The sequence below is a fragment of the Gopherus flavomarginatus genome, chromosome 4 (assembly GCF_025201925.1).
Source record: "Gopherus flavomarginatus isolate rGopFla2 chromosome 4, rGopFla2.mat.asm, whole genome shotgun sequence".
NCBI classification, from domain to species: Eukaryota; Metazoa; Chordata; order Testudines; family Testudinidae; genus Gopherus; species Gopherus flavomarginatus.
The window spans coordinates 15,760,198-15,783,420 of NC_066620.1; the positions used below are offsets into that span (position 1 = coordinate 15,760,198).

A 23,223-nucleotide genomic window follows, 5' to 3' on the forward strand; every position below is an offset into this window, starting at 1 on the left:
TAAAGAGAAAGATGATAAATTGTTCTCCTTATCCATTGAAGACAGGAGAAGGAATAATGGGCTTAAATTGAAGCAACAGAGATTTAGGTTAGACACAAGGTAAAACTTCCTAATGTAAGGGTAGTTAAGTTAAGAACAAATTACCTAGGGAGGCTATGGAATCTCCATCATTGGACAGGGCCGCCCAGAGGATTCAGGAGGCTTGGGGTCTTCGGCGGTGGGGAGCCCCCCACCGCCAAATTGCAGCCGTAGAACCGGCACTTCGACGGTGGGTCCCAGGGCAGAAGGACCGCTCGCTGCAGGTCTTCGGGGCATTTCGGCGGCGGGTCCCAGAGCGGAAGGACCCTCTGCCACCGAATTGACGACGATGACCCAGAGCGGAAGAAGCTCCGGGGGCCCGGGCCCCACGAGAGATTTCCAGGGCCCCTGGAGCGAGTGAAGGACCCTGCTCCAAGGGCCCCGAAAAACTCTCGTGTGGACCCCTGTGGGGCCCAGGGCCTGGGGCAAATTGCCCCTCTTGCCCCCCCCTCTGGGCGGCCCTGTCATCGGAGGTTTCTAAGAACAGGTTAAACTAACGCCTATCAAGGATGGTTTAGATAATACTTAGTCCTGCCTCCGTGCAAGCTACTGGACTAGATGACCTATCAAGATCCCTTCCAGTCCTATATTTCTATGATTTACAAGTATATTTCAAAAGCAGCAAAGAATCCTGTGGCACCTTATAGACTAACAGAAGTTTTGCAGCATGAGCTTTCGTAGGTGAATACCTACTTCGTCAGATGCATGTAGTGGAAATTTCCAGGGGCAGGTATATATATGCAAGCAAGCTAGAGATAATGAGGTTAGTTCAATCAGGGAGGATGAGGCCCCGTTCTAGCAGTTGAGGTGTGAAAACCAAGGGAGGAGAAACTGGTTTTGTAGTTGGTAAGCCATTCACAGTCTTTGTTTAATCCTGAGCTGATGGTGTCAAATTTGCAGGTTGTCTGTGGGTGAGGACTCGCCTGCCAGCCATCCTGGACAATGATCCCACACTTTCACAGGCCTTGGGTGGCTGGCCAGTCCTCGCCCACAGACAACCTGCCAACCTGAAACATATTCTCACCAGTAACTGCACACCGCACCATAGTAACTCTAGCTCAGGAACCAATCCATGCAACAAACCTCGATGCCAACTCTGCCCACATATCTACACCAGCGACACCATCACAGGACCTAACCAGATCAGCCACACCATCACCGGTTCATTCACCTGCATGTCCACCAATGTAATATACGCCATCATGCCTGCAATGCCCCTCTGCTATGTACATCGGCCAAACTGGACAGTCTCTACGGAAAAGGATAAATGGATACAAATCAGATATTAGGAATGGCAATATACAAAAACCTGTAGGAGAACACTTCAACCTCCCTGGCCACACTATAGCAGACCTTAAGGTGGCCATCCTGCAGCAAAAAAACTTCAGGTCCAGACTTCAAAGAGAAACTGCTGAGCTTCAGTTCATCTGCAAATTTGACACCATCAGCTCAGGATTAAACAAAGACTGTATACATCTGTATATTGGAACTCTGCCCACAAAGGCCTCCAATTCATTTCACACAGGCCTCCAAACAGCTATCAGGCATGCGTAAGTGAAGCCAAAGATGAACCCCCAAATGAACAGAATAAGTAAAATCTGCTTTAATCTCACTCAAACAAGTCAAATATCCTTCTTGTGTCTGGGACATACAGACTCTGCAATTAGATGGAACATAGCTGAGCCCATGCTCAGACTGCTAAAAATTTAAACTGGTCCTTGGTCCCATAGGTGAATCACTGCCTACATGGAAAGGGTGGAGAATGCTCTCTCAATAGTATTGTCTTCCCTTTCCGTACTCCTCACAAAAAACACTTGAGCTGCGCCTCTGTAGGGTTTGGAAAGATGTGGGCCAGGACTGCAGGGGGAGAATCAGTGGACTGGGCTCTACATAACTATTCATTGCAGACCTCCCCATATCTTCACTCTGAAATCCCGTTGTGAATTTGTACAGCTGTGCGCAGTATAACTCCATGTGGGTTCCCTCTGTAGCTATTTCTGAGCAGTCTCAGGAACACCCGGCCAATACCAGTGCGGCTCCAACTGCAGCTGTGCTGCTGGGAGGGATAGAGACCAACAGAACAATACAGAGGCCAGAGATCTCCATGCAGTTGTCTCCTACCTCCTCAAATCTGGGAGTCTCCTTCTCTGTAGATCACAAGGACGAAAGAGGGGTTTGGGATGCTTGAATCCCCACACCACTCCATGTTGTGGGAATTATTTGAAGGGACTTTGTACGGTGAACCCTGCATCGTTTTCTTGTCCCTGGCTCCCTTCCAAGGATTTCTTCATGAGTGGTGTGCTATTTAGTAACTATCCTCTTTACTTGCCAGCTTTATTTCAGGATTGCAAAACACACCCCTGACAAATGCTCTATTGCTCGATGATGCTAACACACGTTATTAATTAACAATAAGTTTGTGTAATTAAATGGGAGAGGTGCTTTGCACAGCATTTATAGTACATGCAATGTACATAATAAGCACCCTTGTATATAAGATAGCATTGTAGATCAGGGCCGTCCTCAGCGTGAAAGAAATAGGTAACCTAGGAATAGATGCCAACTCTTCAGTGTTTTCTAGGTCACATAAATCATTACTGTTGGTAAAGTGCTTGCTATATTTAAATAACAAAGTGCATAAATCACACTTTCCTCTGAATCATCAGGAATCATCCATGAGAGGAATCATCATCCTCTGGTATCTGCTGGATAGATTTAAATATGTTTCCTGACAAGTTTACTAAATAATTTATCATTTATGTTCTCAAACAGCAATATAACAAGCACATCTTGCCAGCTATTGCAAATCATCCTGACTTTTTTTGACCAGCTCATTACAAAAAAAAACCAATGTAAATATAATCAAATATTCAGCTGTGCCATACAAAAATATTATTGATAATATTTTAGGACTAAGCCTTTCCCTCATCTCAACATACACATATGCACACACTCCTTATGATAAAGATTTGTAAGCTAAAAACTGTTAGCAGGCTTAATCCTACAATCTTTATATGAGAAAGGCTTCCAGTAGCTTCACTGCCCGAAACATGGAGCAATGCATGAAAATAATGTGGACATTCTCAGCAGGATCATGTTTCTTGTTTTTTTTTTATTTGAATATCAAAGTATTCCAAACTCCAATTATGTTTCATTACTGAAACTGTGAATATCCCATTTAATTATTTTTAATATCCTAGGATTACACAAGGAATGCAAAATTTTGGTAAAGCGGACAAGGAAGAAAACACATTAACTATTCCAGGAAAAAAAAGTTGTATTTCATGTTTTTATCCAATCAACAACAAGCCTTAAATATAAGTAATATAGTATTACAGATAATTGCTTTAATCCTAAGGCATTTTAAGGTGTACATGAATTAATACAAGGGAACCTTGTATTTGTATATTCAGTGTGAGGCAGCTAGCAAATAGTTTCTACATTAAGAGTATGTGACTTAAATTGCCTCTTCTTCCTTGGGAATCAAGAAGGTAAGTACTTTTTAGGCACATTTAAATCAAAATACTGCACATGGTTTAACAAATTATCACACTGTTTTTTCCCTGAGATGTTACGTCTTGGTCTTTGTATTATAAAACAAGAGCTACAAGCACAATAATATTCTTTCCATATTCTAAGTCCTTCAGTGAAACTGCCCATTTAGCAAAGATGCAAATGTTCCATGACTTTTTAAAGAGGATTTTCTTCCTCACACCTCTTGACTTTACAGTTACCATAAATGCAACTTTACACAATAGCACCATCTAGTGTTTCAAACACATGTTTTCGTTTCATTTATTAAATGGTCTCATCCATTTTTCTCTCCAATCAATAGTATAATTAAAATGTTAAAAACCAAAGATTCCTCCTCAAACCGAGACTCCTCAAACTTCTCTCTACCTGTATGTATTTTTGCTTCTCTTATCTGATTTTCCTACAATCTTACCCCAAAGAGTAAGTTCTCATTTTTGTTGTTTTCTGTCTTATTTAGATTGTCACCTACTTGATGCAGCGAGCTGGGATGAAATCCTGGCCCCACTCAAGTCAAATGAATGGCAAAACTCCCACTGAATTCAGGGGACAAAGATTTTGTTTATGGTCTTTTTATTTGCCTCTGAAGTTCTATGCAAACCAATGGTGCAATACGAATAACAAAACAATAATATGCTGTCATTTAAGAGATGTTCATTATTTATGGGAGGTATGTTATAATTAAAAGTCAATAAATTGATTTAAAGCTTAGATTTTAACACGGGAGTTAAATACAAGCTAAATACAAGCTTCTTTTACATGTGCCCTGCATAATATCTGAAACAAAATAAATGCAAGATAATTTCCCCATAATTATGTTTCCAAAAATGTGATGTTGTCAAAAAAGTTAAGAAGCTGGCATTAACATATTAGAAAAATAAGTCATTGAATGCACACAGTGGTGCTGGAACAATTTTTATAGTGGGGGTGCTGAAGGCAGAAACCATGTATTTGGGTTGTTATGACTACTTCAAGCCAGGGGCTGTGGAATCACCTTCAGCACCCTTAGTTCCAGCCCTATGAATGCACAGATCTAATTAAAACTGTGTTCTTCAAATTATAGGCAGGGGTGGTTTCACTGTTTATTATTAAGGCTTCTCATGCTAATACCCTGTTTCCAGTTTCTTAGAACTTTGCTAAACTTTACCATATTTGCTGAACTTTTCCATGCAAGGTGTTTGTCTCAGGTTGGATTTTGGGGGAAAATTTCAGCCAATACCATTCAGTTATTTCCAAGAACAAGACTAGGTAAAAATATGTTTGTTTGCCATGTTAAAAAATACTTGAGAAAAATCGTTAGAAAGCTCTAGCACTTCCATACTTTTGCAGGGAGGCGGCCTTTGTGTCAAGGATGTGCCTTTTGCCATCCCCATGAAAATCTGCCCAACTTGACCAAGATATAAGCCTTTGAAAAGTCACAGTTCGCACATGGTTAGTAGAGACGTACTCAACTTTAATAGTTAATTTTCCGAAGATTCTGTGCCCATTGTGAACATGTCTGAGCCTCTCACAGTTTCTAGTGAAGCCCAGATTTCACATGCACCATCTGCTCAGAGTTACCCGGCAAAGCTGGACTTCTCCTGTAATGGCTGCTCCCAGTTGCTTGGGCTAGGGTGGGGCCAGGCTAGGGTGGCCACCTGTCCCTTATTTTAATGGACCATCATTGATTTGTCCCTTAGGGTGATCACCTGCCCCTTATTTTAAGATGTACTGAAATGTATTAAAACCAAGTACCATTTTAAACATTAAATTGAAGCTTAGGATAATTGCATTGTACACTCAAGGACAGTAGAAATGTACACTTGAGAGAAAATATGCTAAGGGAAAAGGTGTTTTCCTAAAATGTCCCTTAAAAGTTGGCCATTATTTTTCATGTGGTTTTCCCTTACTTCCAGCCAACAAAGGCGGTCACCCTAGGCCAGGCAATGGAACTGAGAACAAGGAGCCTGTGTCTTCTGGATTCTCAGTAATGCCGCCCCCAACCCGTACTCAAGCAGCATCGAGAAGGAAACCTTCTGATTCAAATGCAGAGGAGATAAAAGTTAGACCAGGTAGGAAGGAAAGGATTAAACTGGGACTGGAGGGAGACATTGGGACTGGCTAGGCAAGGAGACTGGGGCTGAGATGGAGGGAGAGACAGACTGGGGGCTGAGAGGGAAAGGGGAAGGTTGGGCTGGTGGGGCTAGGAGACTGGGAGCTAAGGGGAGAGACTGAGGCTGGAAGCTGGTAAAAGAGATGCGGGGGGGGGGGGGGCACTGACAGCCAGTTGGCTTGGTAGGGGGCAGACATTGAGATCAGATCAGGAGTTCAGGGGAGGAAGCAAGACTGGGGACTGTATGAACAAGGAAACTGGGACTGGGAATCAGTAGGGGAGGGAACAGGGACTGGGTGGTGGGCAGACAGATCTGACAAGAAGTTGAAGTGTAGGGGGGAAACTGGGACTATCTGGGAAAAGAAACCAGGAAAAGGGGTGGGATGGGCACAAGAAACCGTGGGGAGGGCTTGCATTGGGTGACGAGCCTGGGACAGGGGACTAGAACTGGGAGCCAGTGGTGAGTGGCAGATCTGACAAGGAACTGGGAATCCTGAACAGATTGGGTAAGGAAATTAGGCACAAGGAGTTGGGGTACAGGTACAAACTGGAATAGGGTGGGTGAAGAGATCAGAATTGGGTGAGAGAAGGAGAAACTAGGAGTTGGGTGGGGTCAGGGACTCATATAGTGAGCTCAGAGTGGGAGGCTAGGACTGACTGTGCAAGAAGACATAAGAATGACCATGCTGAGTCAGACCAATGGTCCATCTACCCCAGTACCCAGTCTCTGACAGTGGCCAGTGCCAGATGCTTCAGAGGAAATGAACAGAACAGGGCCTAGCCAAAATAAAGCTGAGGGGAGATATGATTGCTCTCTATAAATATATCAGAGGGAAAAATACCAGGGATAGAGAGGAACTATTTAAACTCAGTACCACTGTGGACATAAAAACAAATGGATATAAACTGGTCATCAGGAAGTGTAGACTTGAAATTAGACAAAGGTTTCTAACCATTAGAGGAGTGAAGTTCTGGAATGGCCTTCCAAGGGGGAGTAGTGGGGGCAAAAGACATACCTGGCTTCAAGACTAAGCTTGATAGGTTTATGGAGGGATGGTATGATGGGATAGCCTAATTCTGGCAATTAATTGATTTTTGACTATAAGCGGTAAATATGCCCAATGGTCTGTGATGGGACACTAGAGAAGGTGGGATCTGAGTCACTACAGAGAATTCTTTCCTGAGTGTTTGGCTGGTGAGTCTTGCCCGCATGCTCAGGTTTAGCTGATCGCCATATTTGCGGTCGGGAAGGAATTTTTCTCCAGGGCAGATTGGCAGAGGCCCTGGGGGTTTTTCGCCTTCCTCTGCAACATGGGGCAGGGGTCACTTGCTGGAGGATCCTCTGCACCTGAAAGTCTTTAAACCACAAGTTGAGGACTTCAATAGCTCAGACATAGGTCAGGGGGTTGTTACAGGAGTGGGTGGGTGAGATTCTGTGGCCTGCGTTGTGCAAGAGTTCAGACTAGAAGATCATAATGGTCCCTTCTGACTTTAAGGTCCCTTCTGACTCTCTGAGTCTATGAACGGGGCAAAAATCTCCTCCTGTCATCCAGTCCCAGCATCTGGCACTTGGAGGTTTAGGAACACCTGGAGCAAGGGATTGCATCCTTGATCATCTTGACTAGTAGCCATTGAGGGCCCTATCCTTCGTGAACTTATCTAATTCTTTTTTAACCCAGTTACAGAGGTGCTGCCTCTCTAATTTCCCCAGGAGTGCTTGCCCCCTGCTCCACCCCAGGCCCCGCCCCCACTCCACCCCTTCCCCAAAGGCCCCACCCCACCTCTACCTGTCCCTGCTCTGCCCCGCCCCCACTCCACCCCATTTCTCCCCACCCCCTCTGCTGAGTTTGCCCTGCCCTTGCTCTGCTTCTTCCTGCCTCCGCTCCTCCCCTACTGGGGGGCAGAGAGGAGCTGGCTGCCGGTGGGTGCTGAGCACCCATGGAGTTGGTGTCTATGCTCAGTTACACTTTTGGCCTTCACAACATCCCCTAGCTAGACTTCCACAGGTTGACTGTGTGCTGTGTGAAGAAGTACAACTTCAGTACTTTTTACTACTTCTCTTAGTTTTCCCTCTCTCTGGTCTCTTGTTCTCCCTCTCTTCCTGCTTCCCACTCCCCCCACTCTCTCTCTTACCTCTTCCACTTCAGTCCTCTTCTCTTCTTCCCCCCTTTAGATCCCCTCCGTTTCCTCTTCTCCTCCCACCCCCAACACATCCACATTTCTCCTTCTCTCCCCTGAGCTGAAGCCAGTCTGAAGATCTTCCCAATCACACAACCCCCTAAGAAGGAACTATTGTTTCAATCAATAGCAGGATGGAGAGATTGCTCACCTTGTGCAGTAACTGGAGTTCTTCAAGAAGTGTGTCCCTACGGCTGCTCCACTTCAAGCTTGCGTTTACCCCACGAACCTTTGATCAGAGATTTTTGGCAGGATTTGTTTGACTTGTACATGCGTCCTATACATCCTTGTACCCCATCTCAAGGATATATATCACAGCACCAGCAAACAGGCTTCAGTTTCTTCTCCACCACAAAGTCCACAGAGGAAACTCTGACATAGAGGGGAAGGAGGGTGGTTAGTTGAGAGTGAATAGGAGGATACATCTCAAAGAACATACTGCACAAGGTGAGTAGACTCTCCTTCTTCTTTGAGTAGTGTCTTCTGGAGTGCTCCACTTAAGTTGAGTTCCAAATAATATTCCTCATCAGGAGGGAGCTTTGGAGCAGAGTCCAATACTGAAGACAAGACTCCTATACCCAGGGCAACATCTGATCTATAAGAATGCACCACTGCATAATACTTGGAAAAGGAACGTATCACCATAAGAACAGAACATAAGAATGGCCACACTAGATCAGATCAATGGTTCATCTAGCCCAGTATACTGTCTTCCAACAATAGCCAATTCCAGATGCTTCAAAGGTAATGAACAGAACAGAGAAATCATCCAGTGATCCATCCCCTGTCATTCAGTCACATCTTGCAGTCAGAGGCTTAGGAACACCCAGAGCATGGGGTTGCATCCTGTTTCCTGTAAGCTGTGTGGCTGCACAGAAGGATATCAAGGGCCACGCAATTGGGGAGAGGCACCCCTCCCTCAGCCCAGCCCAGCCCAGCCCCGCCAGAGCTGCCAAGGAGAAGAGCCCCTCCACCAGCTCAGCCCAGCCTCACCACAGCAGCCAAGGAGAGGAACTCTTCCCCTGTCCAGCCCAGTCCAGGCCCGCTGGAGCTGCCGGGAAAAGGAGCCCCTGCCCCAGCCTGCCTCTCACCCGGCCCCGAACTGCCACAGTGAGAAGGCTGGGGGGAGTCCTCTCTCCCCATCGCCGCTCGGGGGCAGCCTGCACCCCAAGCCCTTCATCCATGGCCCCACCCCAGGGCCTGCACTCCTGCAAACCTCAACCCTCTGCCCCAGCCCTGAGCCCCCTCCCACATCCCAAACCCCTCAGCCCCACCCCCACCTCCTCCATACTGGTGCACATAACAAAAATCATTCTGCATATAGATGTAAAAAATCAGAGGGAACACTGGTTGCATCCCTGACCATCTTGGCTAATTGCCATTGATGGACCTATCCTCCATGAACTTATCTAATTCTTTTTTGAACCGAGTTATACTTTGGACCTTCACAACATCCCCGGCAACAAACTCCGCAGATTGCCTGTGCATTGTGTGAAAAAGTACTTCCTTTTGTGTATTTTAAATCTGCTGCCTACTAATTTCATTGGGTGACCCCTGATTCTTTAGTTATGTGGAGGGGTAAATAACACTTCCTGATTCACTTTCTCCACACCAGTCAAGATTTTATAGACTCTTATCAGATTCGCCTCAATCATCTTTTCCGAGCTGAACAGTCCCAGTTTTTTTAATCTCTCCTCATATGGAAGCTGTTCCCTATCCTTAATAATTATTGTTGCCTTTCTCTTTACCTTTTCCATTTCTAATATACTTTTTTGAGATGGGATGACCAGAACTGCATGCAGTTTTCAAGGTGTGGACATGCCATGGATTTATATACTGGCATTATGATATTTACTGTCTCATTATCTACCCTTTCCTAATGGTTCCTAACATTCTGTTTGCTTTTTTTGACTGTTGCTGCATAATGAGCAGATGTTTTCAGAGAACTATCCACAATGACTCTAAGATCTCTTTTTTGAGTGGTAACAGCTAATTTAGACCCCATCATTTTGTATGTATAAATGGGATTATGTTTTCCAATATGCATTACTTTGCACTGATCAAGATTGAATTTCATCTGCATTCTTTTGCCCAATCATTCCGTTTTGTGAGATCCCTTTGTAGCTCTTTGCAGTCTGCTTTGGACGTAACTATCTTGAGTAATTTTGTATCGTTTGCAAACTTTGCCACCTCTCTGGTAGAAGTGGTACCAAAGAGAACTGTTTAGGAGGTACCAAATTAGTATGACACACCTGTTTCCTTGCCAGTACCGAATGTAGTGAGGGAGCTGTAGGTACCACCTTTTTAGAGGTAGAATGTTTAGACTCCTTCCAGGTATGGTCCTGCCTCTGCAGTACTGAGGATGTCTTTGATACTGAGGCATGTTTGATACTATGACCCCATTAAAGTCCAAGTTGCAGCCTTGCATTTCAACAATGGGAATATATTTAAGTAGCGCCACCAAGCTAAATAGAGACTTTGTGGAATGGGCTAATACCCTAGAAGAAGGTTGTGTAATCAGCAGATTCATAACATGAAATAATACACTCAGAAATCCAGACTGTGGACTCCTTGGACCTGTCAGCAACAAAGACAGCCTGGGAGACTTTCTAAATTATTTGGTTGTTTCCAGATACATGGCTAACACCCTCCTGACATCCAAGATATGGAAGGAAGCATCCTCCCTGGTCTGATGTGGTTTTGGGAAATAACTGAAGATGGATGACTTGTTTGATATTAAATTCAGATGACATTTTAGACAGAAACTTAGGATACAGATGTAATGAAACTTTGCCCTTGAAAAACAGTGTCACAGTCAGGGCCACTATTAAATCTCCCATTTTCCTGACCCTTTGGGCAGCGGTGACCACCAAGAAGGCAGTTTTCATGGAGAGGTGAAGAAGGGAACAGGTGAAAAGGGATTTCATAAGACATTTAAGTACTAAATTTAAGTTCCATTCAGGGTGTGTTTTCTAATCTGAAGAAAAAGCTTTTTCAACCCCTTAATGAATCGCACTGTCATGGAATGAGCAGACTCTGGAGAATCCCTCACTGAGGAATGAAAAGCTGTTATAGCTGCCAAGTGAATTCAGAGAATTTATAGACAGTCCTGACTTTTTTAATTCCAAGAGACAGTCAAGAACAGCAGAGTGGGAAGAATGAACAGACAAAAACAGAAAAAAAAAGACAAAAGATGGGGAATGAATGGAAGACTCATAGCTGGGGGAACGGCAAGGTGCCTGTGCCACATTAGAATTATTAATATGATCTTGCTTTGTTTTGTTTAAGCTTATTTACCACTCTCAATATCAAAGGTATTGAAGGAAATGCATAAAGAAGGCCCCTTGTCCATGGAATGAGGAAAGGATCCCCCAGACAGAGAAAAATTGTTTGCACTTCCTGTTGGGAGTGATGGCAGCAAGAAGGTCACATCTGGAAATCCCCAGGTCAGAAAAATGTGATGGAGAGTCTGAGAGTCCAACCCCTATTTGTAATCTTGGAATAAGTGTCTGCTGAAATCTACGCCATGATGTTTTATATGCCTGGAGATAAGCAGGTGAAATGAGGATATGATTGGCTATACACCAGTTCCATGGCTTTATTGCTTCAGCACAAAGCGAAGGAGATCCCAATGGATCTTAAGGTGGCCTGGAGTCATTCAGGGTGCGCAAAGACTCATAGGTGGATTCAGCAAAGAGTTTTAATCTGTTCAAGGGAAGGTCTTCAACTGTATTTTGGACCTCTTCAGGGAACCCACAAAGCTAGAGTCAGGATTCCCGATGCATCATGACAGCTGTGGAAACAGGATGAGCCACAGTGTCAGCTGCAACTCAAGAGGCCTGCAACAAAGTTCTAGCTAATAACTTACCCTCTGTAATGGACTGGAATTGCTCATGATGTTCTGTTGGAAGGTGGTCAATAAAGGTGTAAACTTAAAATAACTGGTGTGATTATATTTAGTGATAAGAACCTGGTAATTTGTGATCCTAAACTGAATGGTCACGGATGAGTAGGTGTTATGGCCAAAGAGGTCAAGGCATTTTTTATTCTTATCACATGGTGTGGATTTAGTGTGCTGCTTTCTGCCACATTCAATCACTGCTTCCACAACCAAGGAGCTAGCTGAAGGATGTGAAAATAAAAATTCAGAGTTCTTGGCTGGCACATAATACTTTTTATCAGCACACGTGCAGATTAATGGTATCATTGCCAAGATCTGCCAGATGGTCCTGGCAGGATCCAGCAGGGCCTCATTAACTGGCAAGGCCATTCGAGCACAGGGTGTCCATTGTTGGATATCTAGGAGCTCATACTGGGACTCTCTGACCTCCTCTAAGGGAATCTGTAAAGAATCTGCAATACATTTAATTAATTCTTGAAATTGTGTAAAATCATCTGCCAGAAAAGACTGAGGAGGCATAAGGACCTCACCAGAGAAGACGAGGAGATATTCGTTTATGGAGTAACCTTCTTACGCACTCTGGCCTCCTGCTCTTCCAAAGATTCCTGTGGTTGAGGTAATAGAGGAGGAATAGATGAAATAAGAGACTGTTTTCCTCGGTGTCCCCACAAGAAAGACTAGGGGCTTGTGAAAACTGCTGTTGACAGGCAGCCCAAAAATCCCAATATGGCCACTGAGGGTTCCATAGCACATGAGAGGTGGCATCCCATAATGCTCGAACCAATGAGAATGGGCACAAATTTGTCTCCTTTGCAGCTCCTCTCTCTCCATGAAAGAGTCAGGGAGGATGTCCCTTTGTTGGTAAGTAGGGGAACCTTACGCTGAGATTCGGGCATCTAAAAGGAGGATCCGTGCCAAACTCAGAGGGTGCTAGAGAATCAAGTGGTACTGGGGAAAGGGCCAATCTTCCAACAGACACTTGGTACCCATTAAAAAAGGTGACTCCAGCTCATTTGAGACAATTAAGTCCTTTGAGTATCCACATTCCTGTAGTACCAGGTGAATGTAAGTTGACTTGATGCAGCAAGGTTCTACTGTCTTACCAAGGTCAGAGACTGTTCTGGTGGGTTCTGTCTTATGAAATTCAGTGGTACCAGCTCCTCCATTCCCCAGGGCATTTTGCAATTGACAGGTGGGAGACCAGCAGGAAATAAGGAACAGCAACTGCTGCTATGCCGCTATAGAAGGCACTGATGCTCTCAAAGCACAGCAAACACTTCAAAGATACCTTTAAGCAGAATCTCACCTTATGCAGCATAAATACTGAACTTCAAAGACAGCCACAGACAGATCTGAATGCAGAGCAATTATCAATAAAAGATGGAAACACTTGCCAAGTGTCATGCCAAGTCTTCAGTGGGAGCCTGCACATTCTTGTGAGATATCTGTTTGCAATCTTATTCCTCAGAGATCAGACTGTACAGACACAAGAACACATGTGATGCCATGACATCACTGATCACAGTGGACAGACATACTATACCACATGAACGACAGCAGCAGCAGTGTGGCAGGAAGAACCTGCCAGAGAGAATGTCACTCAGCCCCTTGTAGTGGCCCAACCTAGGCTCCAGCCTATAACTGTTGCAAGTGTCCATATCACAAACACCACCATCAAAACAGCAGGCTTGTTGGCAATCTCAGTAAAAAAGGTCAGGATTGAATAGCCATGGGCACTAATCAATTTCTCCATTGTTACTGAGGGTCTCTCGAAACCGGTGCTTAAGCACATGGATGGGAAACTTGCATTACAACTACACATATTGCACATCTTCTTAATACAGAATCTCAACCACTTCTAGGACACTCAGTCATTTCCCAAGCACTAACTTCACATTTCATTTTAAATCACTCCTACAGAAAGTGAATTTGCCCTTCATATCAAAACATAATTATCTAATATAGATTTTTTTCCATGCTTCTCAAGGCTGAGAACGATTTTAAACCCCTGAAAAAGTCTCCAAGGTGTTTGGAAACACACAGGAAAACTTCTGTATATCTAAGCAGATGTGTTGCAGTGTTTTGTGCCAGATGGAGTTTTTCCAGAGTCTATGATCGTGACAATGTCTGTACAATTTATCATGTTTTGTTGATATTGTGAAGTAGTATTATGAAAAACTGCTGTATTATGAATGGCTACATGAATGTGGACCCACCACTGCTGACAGGTCCTGTAGTAGGGCCACCCCACACAGAGGGAGTGGGAAATATTTAAGGTTAAATGATGGTACTCAGACCTAACAAAGATTATGCTAAAAAGTAGCTCAAGTCTGGGAAATCCTGTTTTAGGGGGGAAAATCCAACAACAACAAAAACAACTGAAGGGAGGGGAGGGAGAGTGAAGCAGTGGAAACGTACCAGGATAACAAAAGAGACCAGGTGACTATGAGGGGTTCAAATAAAGAAACACACAGGAACAGGAGGAACCAGCCATGAAGAGGAAGTGTGGACAACAGAGAATAAGAGCCCAGAAACTGGGTTAGGGGTTCCAGGAGGGAGAAGTTCCCCCAGCATGTAGCAGCCTCGTGGGGCAGACAGCCTTGCCAATTTTCCTGAGCCCAGATAGCCCAAGGACTCTGGAAACTCAAGGGACTCAGACCCTAGCCCAAAAAATGACCTGGAGTAGCGAGGAAACTGAGACAGGAATATATGTTTAGTGCTTTGTACTATCTGTAGTCTCCTGTGCTTTACATGATTAAGTATAAAGAAGCACATAGGTGTTATACTGGGCAAAGAGAGAGAAAGAGTGTGTCTGTTTATATGTGTGTCGGGTTGGGGGGACTGCTTTACAGCTACTGTGTGCCCCTCAGAAAGTAAACTGTAACCAGAAGTTTCACACATTTTGGTAGGGTTCTGGGAAAGGAGTGTGTTTCAGTCACTGTGTGTTAGCCAATGTCATATATATTTCCAAAATGCTTTATATTTAGTCTAAGTTATATAACTATGAACTGGATTTTCAGAATGCTTTGTACTCATGGTAAACTTTATTATGGAAATATACTAAGAGTTAAACTGTTCCAGTCTTTGTTCTTTGTATGTGCAGAATCTCTCAGAAATAAGATGTGCATTCTGTGAAGGAATGTTATCTGTAGCGCTCCATGTCTGTCACGGAGGTCATGGAAGTCATGGATTCTGTGACTTTCCTCTGTGACTTCTGCAGTGGCCGGTGGGGCTAACCTCAGAGCTGCCCAAGCAGCTGGCTCCAGATTCAGCTGCTCAGGTGGCCCCAGGGACAGCCACACCAGCCACTGCTGGAGCAGCTCTGGGGCCAGCCACACCGGCCGCTGCTTGGGTGGCCCTGGGCAGCTGGTGCCAGGGACTGCCCAAGCAGCAGCCACCGGCAGCAGTCCCTGGGGCAGCTAGAGCAGCCACTGTTCCGGTGACTTTAAGCAGCTGTCCCCCAGCAGCGGCCCCTAACATACCTCCCACAGCAGCAGCCCCCAGCCTCCCGCCCCGTAGCACCCCCCCAGATGCCTCCTCAGCAGGGGGCCCCCCACACCTCCCCCAGCAGTAGATTTAGTCAGTTATATTTATAGTATAAGTCATGGACAAGTCACGGACTGTGAACTTTTGTTTATTGCCTGTGACCTGCCCATGACTTTTACTAAAAACACTCATGACTAAATCTCAGCCTTAGTTATACGGAAATTGTGAGTTGGTACAAAGCAGTTCATGTTTTTATGGTTTAATACTACTTGTACTCTATGGTCTACTAACATCTGGAATGTTATTGTGCATGGTTGGTACGGCTATCTTGGTATCCTGAAAAATAAGTATGAAACTAGATGAGAAAAGGGGACTAAGGTGTATTAATCTTTTACCTGTCATAAACAAGTGTACTATAAATATAAGTAAATTAAGCATTTGGCACAAACTGAATTACTGCAAGACCGTTCCCCAAGAGATTGTAATGTATAAACTTCTCTGTTTGTGCTGATATACCTTTGATTAATAAACTGATTGAACTGAGTTATCTGACATCTTGCTGATCAATTATCTTGAATGAAAGTACTTCATGCATTTGTAAGCTACAGACTGAATTATAGTACAGGAACTTCAATCTATCATGAACTGAATGTGGAAGCAACACAATGCTGCCAACATAAGGGCTTGGCATAGGGATTGGCGATCAAAAGCACATTACACCAATAATCAATGCTGTTCACTGGCTCCCCGACTTTGCAATTGAAGAAGTTGGTCTTAATCTATAGATACATCAATGGATCTGGCTATATCAAAGACCGCATTTCTATCCATTACTGTCCAAAATCATTCTAGAACAATGTACCCAGCAAGACCTAGAGTGGAGCCTACAAAAGTATTCTTAGTCAAAGTCACATAAATTTGGAACAATTTACCAGAGAAGATAAGATTAAGTCAAAGACCGGTCATATTCAGAAAATACCACAAGATCGTCCTATTTTCCAAGTCCTTACCATTGTACAAGACAAGGAAACAGTAGCATGAAAAATATAATCATATTTATATTACCTGCACATTATATACAAAAAACTATAAATATATTATATACAAAACACTATGTTAAAAGAACATAAGTAAGGTTTCAAAGTTCCTTTCCAATATACTCTTTTTTCTGCTCCGGTCCAGCTTTTGTCCCCTCAGAATCTGAATCAGATGGCTACCTGCTCCATGCTGCCTGGTTACCAGTGGAGTGGGGGTAGAAGGGGAAGTCTGACTGAGACAACAGGAGAGATAGGCTCCTTGCTCTCAGATCCAGTGCCCATCCCCACCTTACCCTGAAGCATGCTCAGTCACTCTGTGGGAGTGGCCTATGCACAGACTGGTCACTACTAGGAGCTCTGTGAGGTTTGGGCACATTCAGGTAGGAAAGAATATTCGGACATTTAACTGTTAAAGTTGAATTCATCCCTACTGAACATATGCAAATTGAAATTTTCAGAGGCTTATAACCGGTCCAAGTGGGTGGATTTTCATGAGATGGCAAAAGATACACCCCTGCAAAATTTTGGATTGCTGCTCCAGGCGTGGGGATGCTAGAGCTTTTCAGAGAATTTCTTTCAAGAATTTTATTTAACAAGGGCAAAACAACATATTGTTCCCTAGACTCCTTTTTGGAAACGGTTGAACCAATTCAGCCTGGGACAGACACCTGGCATGGAAAATTTCAGTCCAAGTGGTTAAAAGTTTTGCAAGGATTTTAGCCACTGAAAACAGGGTCTTATCATGGGAAGTGTCAGGCAACTTTAATAATAGGTAGCATAAGCACAATTGCCTATAATAAATCATTCCAGTCCACTGAGCAATATTTCATATATTTTATGAAACTGGACAATTTTTAGCATTCCACAAAAGTATGTTCAGCCTTTACTTCTAGCATTTCTTTTAATGCTGTTTCCACAGCATTACATTTCTGAAACTAATAACAGATAGAATTTTATGTTTTGGTCAGTTTTTCGCCCATCCTATATGCCAATGTGCATTTTCATACTCAAATGTAGTTTGTACTTAATATTATGGTCATAACGTCCAAAAGGTATTTAAATAAATTACAGACTTGACTGGAACCCAAATTCTGAGTTTAACTATGGACAAAGTTAGTCTATTCTTCAACAATTAGAAAATGATTCCATAACCAAAATGTTGACTCAAACTTTTTTTTTGACAGTGAAATTTTATTAGCGACTTCTTCACTTTACCAATTTTACGAATTAACTGTGTTGAGTTCACAGTGACAATATATGGATGACAACCAATGAAGCAATTATAATAAATGTCTGTGTCTGATCCTTCTCTTCCAAAACATATCCTCCTGCTTCAAATAACGTGCCGTTCAAATTGAATAAACCTTAGGTGACACGAAAAATCAATGTTTTTAGTGCCTAGGCATCTTTGTTCACTACATTAAATTGCATGTTTCACCTTTATCAGCTCTTTTCAAGAAAACATATATTTAACAGTTACAAAAGTAAGTCCTCTTGGTTAGCATCTATCATTTTTTTTAAAGGACTTGGGCATTTGTAAGCTGTGACAATTATTTTTCTAACAGAATCTAGATGTGGATGTCATTTGCAGTTATGTTTTCAGCTTTGAAGTCTCCTCTAGGTCTGTCATTTGGTTTAGGCTATTGATGGGTGCCTGGGGTGCTTTGTCCTCTGGGATGCTATTTTCTTTTAATTCATCTCTGATTAGAAGCTATTTATGCATTTTTATCTGCTTTATGCAAAGATCAAAGGGATTAGAGATCCCTATTCTGACCCTATAATAGGCAAAAGAGCCAGGATGCGTGTTCTTAATTTGGTTTCAGTGTAAATCTTAAAACTTACCTTTACACTGCTCAGATCTTGATACACCCCTAGTCGCTTATGACAACAGCTTTCTATATGAACGGGCAGTTAATAGTACAGACACTATTGCCTAAAAAAATGGGTATGCTTTTCTTTTCATACACAAGTCATATCTCTGTAAATAACTTCTTAGACTGAAATCTCTGAAGATAATTATTTACCTAGTCAATGAGATTTGAGAGACTGATTATTATTAGCAATTAAAGTACAATTAAGCTCCACAGTACTACAGCATCACTGTTCATAATGCTGGCATTACACTAAAATTATGAGAACCTCCCTAATTATTAACGAGCATATTGTTCTTATGGTGAAGTACTCTTTCAACTCCTTCTCAAAAATTAATTTAGCCATTTTAAAGCTGTAATGGGGCAAAAATTGACTGTTCAACCAGTTCAAGATGGATTTTGTATTCATAACTCAAATGGCTTTAAAATGTACAAATAAGGAGTCTGTATTCAGTTACCATTGATATTAATAAAAACGGAGACCTTGCCACCATCAGTACAAAAGAAACAAAAACCACAACACTAACATATTGCAATTTAAACAACAGGTATTGCTTTGGTGAAATAACCTTTTTCAGCTACAATGCAGTTGTATTTTGACAGACTTGGTACACAACAAGCACAGCAACTGTGTAGATAAAGAAAATTCCAAGAACTGTATTTTCAAACATATGCAAGCATGTCGTGTACTACTCCTTGGGGAATTCTGTACCAATGCATATGCACAGAATTTATGTCCCCCGCAGATTTCTTTGCTTCCCTGCAGAAAACTGACCTTCCCCTGCAGCATCTGAAACCCCACACTGAGCCCGCTCACATCCAGACTGCCCTGCTGAGCTCTATCCCCCCAACACCCAGACCCTCCCGATGAGCCCCAACCGCCTTCACCTGGACCCCCTTGCAGCATCCCATTACTGTTGCACTCAGAACTCCCCCAACAAGCCCCCGTGCATCCAGCTCTCTCCACACACGGAACCTCACTGAGTTGCCTGCACCAAGATTGCCTCATACAGAACCCTTTCCAACCCACACCAGGATCTCCTCCACACTTGGACCCTTCCGGGTTGAGCCTGCCTGCCTGCACCTGGCACGGAGGGGCAGGGCCCTGGGATGTTTCTGGGACAGGCCCTGTCCTTGCGCTGTGTCAGGGTTGGGTGCAGCCTCACTACTGAGTCTGTGTCCTAGGGGGGAGCTGCTGATTGATAGCCCACTTCTGTGCAGTCAGTAACTTGTGCTCCCCAATGCCATACTGGAGCCTCCACATTTATTTGACAAACAAAATTTGCAGGATTTTTAATTTTTTGGCACAGAATGCCCTCAGGAGTAGTGTACAGAAACATCATCTCTTTTTCCTTCTGGTCAATGGGGGTTATACAACTCTGCCTCCTCATGGCCTGATTCTAGTTGGTGCTAGGGCAGGGGTTCCCAAACTTGGTTCGCGGCTTGTTCAGGGTAACCCCCTGGCGGGCCGCGAGACGCTTTGTTTACCTGAGTGTTCGCAGGTATGCCTGCTCGCAGCTCCCAGTTCCGGGGTTCGCCGTTCCCGGGCAATGGGAGCTGCAAGCGGCCATACCTGCGGATGCTCGGGTAAACAAAGCGTCTCGCATCCTGCCAGGAGCTTACCCTGAACAAGCCATGAACCAACTTTGTGAACCCTTGCATTACGGCCTATTATTTCCTACCTGGTCTCCTTGTTCTTAGCTGAGAGTCAGGGCATGGAGACCTGTGAAGACAGCAGTCAAATCCCTCTGTGGAGGAAGAGCATGATACCCTGTATTTGGGGAACCTGGAACCCCTCTGGGGGAATTTTTCTGTCAAAATGTATCATAAGTAGATGCAAACTATTCTGACTGGTTTTTGGACTGACAAAGAAGGAACTGGGGCTCATTTGATGGGCGGAGTCTGACAGAGGGCATCAAAATTCTTCAGGGTTCCAACTAACCAACAATCAACTGGAGGTCAGGAGGCCCACAGAGCCTTACATTATAAGCCAGAGTCTAAGCATGCAGAAGGTTCTGCTTTCCAAAAGGTACTGGAAGACTGCAGCACAAGCACCTGGATCCCATGGGTGGGAATATACAGAGGAGGAATCTCCAGCTTTGCCAGACAACCTCAACAGTACAGTTATGAACTTCATGCAAAAACTGGCAGCACTTTTAGTATCTGGGGGCAGTGTAAAATAAATGGAATTTAACATCAACCTCAGATACAAGTACGGAAGTGTTTTTATTTAATTCAATAAAATCTCTTTTTTCCAGTTCACTTTAATTTTTCACAGGATTTCCAGTTTGCTTCTTTGGAGTGTTGCAGAAACTAGGGGTCTTGGTTATAGAATTTAGGGTCACTTTGGCACACAGTACATAGAAAGATATAACCAAGGTTCTCCAGCCAAAGAACAAGTATTGCACAGGCAAAAGCAGTCAAAGCTCCCTCTCAACACCTTGCCTACGTACCTCTACCCTGATTTGGAGGGACCACATCTAGGATTGAGAGGATAGCTTCATTTCAGGCCTCTGTGCTAAGAAAGCAAACACAAATAAACTGCAATTAGTTTCAACTAATTTTGTGGACGTTATTCCACTGGAAACTGGACTGAGACCACTAAACTTATTTCGCAGATCAGCATACAGTGACAATTTTTGGTCCTTACCTCTCTTAACTAGGTCTGAAATACAGACCTAGAGGTGAAAAGCTCATACTCTATGATCTCTTAACCTAGCGGTCTCAAACACGTGGCAGTTATTTCCTGGGGCCCACCATAGGTGACGACTCCATTGGCAGTCAAGGTCCAAACAGCTGTTTGGTGGTGCTTAGGACTTTCCAGGAGGGAGAAGGGCGGAGCAGAGATGTGGCATGCTCAGGGGAGGAGGCAGAGAAGAGGCGGAGTTAGGATGGGGACTTTGGGGTAGGGGTTGGAATGGGGGCAGGGAAGGGGTGGGAAGAGGTGGGGCAGGGGTGGGGCCTCATGGAAGGGTGGAGTGGGGCAGGGCCAGGGATAGATGGGGCGGCTTTTGTATCTTTGTATGAAAAGGTTTCAGTGATGTGGCCTTCATGGGGATTTGAGTTTGAGATCCCTGTCTTAACCCATCTAGGCCCCCAATAAAGATGGTTTAAAAGGGAAACTAATTCAAAGGGGTAATTTATGTTAATAGCTAGCAGGTAATGTCTTCAATATTGTCTTTTTGTACAGTGTTTTTTATTTTATTTTTTATACTTTTTATTACGCATCAGACCGCATTATTGTTGGCATTTAACCAGATGGCCTTATTACAACAGAAAACATAAACCTGGGTGAGGTCAACCCTTTTAAGGTTTTGATTAAAGGGACTCTAAATATTGGAGGATGAAAGACGCTTAAGTTGTCTGTTTTATAGCAAGTACTGTCTTCACTGCTGTGTTCTTCTCAACGTTTGTAGCTTTTGCATTCACTCCAGGAAACATCAACCTGTCACCACAAGATTGGTTGCGCAGATTTAAATAGAGGACGGCTTTGCAAAGAGCAAATGGTAATTTACAACCTAGAACACCTACAGCTATACAGCAGCTCGGATATTCACACACTGGCATGACCCAACACAACTGCAAAAACCGACAGAGAGAGAGAGCAGGGGTTTTGTGCAACACCGAATGTTTTATAGTTATTATTATTTTAAACAGGGCTTTGGACTTGGAGCAAATATCAAAAACTGGATAGAAGCATTATGTCATAGCCCAGAGCCTGGTGGAAGTTAACGGGGAGAGATGGGAGTTATTTTCCACTATCACAAACTGCAAAGCAGTTGCTCTGATCATAGAATTAAAAAAAAAAAAAAAAAAAGAGTAGGCCAGATACTCGCTCCAGTGAAGTCAATGGAGCTTTGCCAATTGCTCCACTGAAGTCAATGGAGTTTTGCCAGTTTACACTAGCTGAGTATCTGGCTGAAATGAATTTATAGAAGATACATTGTCATATAAGCTTTTTAAAAATCTATATGTGCTAATTAGAGTAAGAAACCTAAGGCTTTCACTCCTGTCCACAGAAAAGAAACTGAGCTCTCGGGCAAAATGTCTGGATTTAACTCAAATTATAAGAAATCAGAGGCCATAGGGATAGAACTACCACAGGCAGAGAAAATGCAATTAGAATAGCTTTTAAATTTAAATGTGCAAGGAAACTGATGAGATACTTAGGGGTGAACATTCCAGCCCAAATGGAAAAACTGTACAAAGAGAGAATTATATGCTGCTTTTAGGGAACATCAAAAATTACCTTGCAAAATAGATAAAATTTCATTTTCATTCCTGGGGAGAAAAGAGACTGCCAATGACCCCTCTTCCTCTTCCAGGTTCTGACAATTTTATGTCTAAGGAGCCCTTAAAGGGCATTCACTCACATGTAATCAGCGGCACCGTGAAATTGACAAGAATGACAGCCAACAGATGTAAGTAACGCAGTTTCTGCAGGGTCTCTACGTCACCCTAAGTACACCAACAGAAACCCTTTCGTGGAGGTGGAGTTATGATGTCAGGGTAGTGGGGCACTTACATCGGCGGAAGCAAGCCTATAATGCAGGGATCTCAAACTCAAATCACCACGAGGGCCACATGAGGGCTGCATCACTGAAACCTTTTCATACAACAATACTGAAGTATAGTCAAAAATGAAGAGTAATACAGTATACTATTAAAAGCCCACCCCACCCCCCATGATGTTTCTCTCTGATTCACCTTCCCTTTCCCTCCCTCCCAGTGTTAAAGGAAAAGGGATTTTCCCAGTGACTGACTCCCTGCCCCTATTCCAACCCATTCCCCAAATCCTTGCCTTGGCCCTGCCTCCTCCCCTGAGCACACCACATTCCCACCCCTCCCCACTGGAAAGCCCTAAGCACTGCCAAACGGGAGGGGCAGAGGGGGCAGTTGGCACCTATGGTGCGCAGCAAGAAATAGCTCCTGGGGCCGCCGAGTGTTTGAGACCCCTGCTACAGTGTGTACAGTGATATAAGTAGGTCGATATAAGTTGCCTTATATCAACCTAATGCTGTTGTGTAGATCAGGTCTAAGTCTTCAGAC

The 23,223-nt window shown here is 43.7% G+C and overlaps 1 protein-coding gene across 6 annotated transcripts in view; it reads right to left on the minus strand.

Annotated features, from left to right (window-relative positions):
* Positions 1-23,223, minus strand: part of WDPCP (WD repeat containing planar cell polarity effector) — a 248,216-nt gene that overhangs the window by 207,676 nt on the left and 17,317 nt on the right. The window contains exons 2-4 of one of the 6 annotated variants that reach the window (XM_050952082.1): positions 20,628-20,692; positions 13,087-13,256; positions 8,031-8,251 (exon numbers count right to left, since the gene is read on the minus strand). The exons of 4 other annotated variants lie outside the window; for them this stretch is intronic. The gene's annotated coding sequence lies outside the window, so the exon portion shown is untranslated. The remainder of the gene's footprint in view (positions 1-8,030; positions 8,252-13,086; positions 13,257-20,627; positions 20,693-23,223) is intronic. One more of the 6 variants, XM_050952077.1, reaches the window with a different exon arrangement.